Source organism: Hylobates moloch, unplaced genomic scaffold (genome assembly GCF_009828535.3).
Source record: "Hylobates moloch isolate HMO894 unplaced genomic scaffold, HMol_V3 SCAFFOLD_346, whole genome shotgun sequence".
Classification (NCBI taxonomy): Eukaryota; Metazoa; Chordata; class Mammalia; order Primates; family Hylobatidae; genus Hylobates; species Hylobates moloch.
Window position 1 is genome coordinate 21,562 of NW_026652621.1, and position 2,487 is coordinate 24,048.

Below are 2,487 nucleotides of genomic sequence, written 5' to 3' on the forward strand. Positions count from 1 at the left end.
TAGAGTTAGCATCTCACTATGTTGCCTAGGCTGATCTCAAACTGTGGCCTCAAGTGATCCACCTACCTCAGCCTCTTGAGTACCTGGGACTATAGGCACGCACCACCACGCCCAGCTAACTTTTTTTATTTTTAGTAGCGACAAGGTCTTGCTGTGTTTCCGAGGCTGGTCTCAAACTCATGGCCTCAAGCAACGCTCCCCACTTGGCTTCCCAAAGTGCTGGGATTACAGGTGTGAGCCATCACGCCCGGCCTATTTTATTTTTTAATTATTGAAAGATAATATGCCAGACACAGTGGCTCATGTCTGTAACTCCAGCATTTTGGGAGGCCGAGGCTGGAGGATCACTTTGGACCCAGAGCTTGAGACTATCTGGGCAACATAGCAAGACCCCATCTCTACGTCTATTAAAAGTAATAAAAAGAAATTATATTATATTATATTAATTTACATGAATCCAGTGTGGATGAAAGGTAGTAAGTGAGGTTGGGGGTGGGGCACCTAGGGCCCACGTCCAGTCCTAATTTTTATATTTTATATTTCTTGTAGAGATGAGGCTTCTCTCTATTGCTCAGGCTGGTCTCGAACTCCTGGTGTCAAGTGATTCACCGCCCCTCAGTCCCCTAAAGGGCTGGGATTACAAGCATGAACCACCATGCCTGGCCAATCTATTCATTCTCGAGTGAGCTTTTCTAGTTTGTGTCTTCGAGAGAATTTGTTCATTTCATCTAAGTTGTCAAATTTATTGGCATGAAGTTGTTTACAGATCTCCATTTTAATATCTGTAGAATCCTAGTGCCCTGGTAGTTTTCTTCACGTTTCTTGTGTTTGGAGTTGTTGAACTTTTTGGAGCTGTGGGCTTATAGTTTTTATCAAGTTTGAAAATGTGGGGCCGTTGTTTCTTCACATATTTTTTAGTTACCCCTTTTTCTCCTTGCCTTTAGGGACTCCTATATATTAGGCTGCTTAAAGTTGTCCCAACACTTACTGATAATCTTTAAAAAAAAAATTCTTTTTTTTTTTTTTTTGAGACAGGGTTTCATTCCATTGCCCAGACTGGAGTGCAGTGATGCAATCTCAGCTCACTGCAACCTCCGCCTTTCGGGCTCAAGCAGTTCTCCTGTCTCAGCCTCTCAAGCAGCTGGTACTACAGGTGCATGCCACGATGCCCAGCAAATTTTTGTATTTTTTGTTGAGATGGAGGTTTCATCATGTTGCCCAGGCTGGTCTCGAGCTCCTGGGCTCAAGTGATCTGCCTGTCTGGGCTTCCCAAAGTGCTGGGATTACAAGCGTGAGCCACCGCACCCCACCCTTAAATTTTTTTTTAATTCCTTTTTTTTTTTTTTTTTGAGATGGAGTCCTGCTCCATCACCCAGGCTGGAGTGCAGTGGCGCGATTTTGGCTTACTGCAACCTCCGCCTCCCGGTTCAAGTGATTCTTCTGCCTCAGCCTCCTGAATAGCTGGGACTACAGGTGTATGCCATCATGCCCAGCTAGTTTTTGTATTTTTAGTAAAGACAGGGTTTCACCATATTTGCCAGGCTGGTCTCGAACTCCTGACCTTGTGATCTGCCCACCTTGGCCTCCCAAAGTGCTGGGATTACAGGCATGAGCCACCACGCTCTGCTCATTTTTTCTTTACGTCTTTCAGTGTGGATAGTTTCTATTGCCATCCCTTCACATCATTGTTTATTTTCTTCTTCAATGTCTAATCTGTCCTTAATCCCATCTGGTGTATTTTTTTTTTATCTCTAGAAGTTCTGTTTGTTTATATACACATTTTTCATGTTTCTATTGGATTATTGCACATATGGAACACAGTTATAGAAACTATTTTGGACTGGATGCGGTGGCTCATACCTGTAATCCCAGCACTTTGGGAGGCTGAGGCAGGAGGATCCCTTGAGGCCCAGAGTTCAAGACCAGCCTGGGCAGCAATAGTGAGACCCCTGTCTCTACGAAAACAAAACAAACAAACAAACAAACAAACAAACAAAAACTTTTAAAAAATTGGCTAGGCATGGTGGCTCATGCCTGTAGTCCCAGCTACTCAGGAGGCTGAAGTGGAAGAATTGCTTGAGCCCAGGAATTTGAGGTTGCAGTAAGCTGTGATTGCCCCACTGCACTCCAGCCTGGGCGATACAGAGAGACACTGTCTCTCAAAAAATAAATAAATAAGTCCGGATGTGGTGGTTCATGCCTGTAATCCCCGCACATTGGGAGGCTGAAGCCAGCACATCACCTGAGGTTGAGAGTTCGAGACCAGCCTGATCAACGTGGAGAAACCCCATCTCTATTAAAAATACAAGATTAGTTGGGGTGTGGTGACACACGCCTGTAATCCCAGCTACTCGGGAGGCTGAGGCAGGAGAATCACTTGAACCCCGGAGGCAGAGGTTGCGGTGAGCCAAGATCACACCATTGCACTCCAGCCTGGGCAACAAGAGCAAAACTACATCTCAAAAAAAAAAAAAAAAAAAAAAAAAG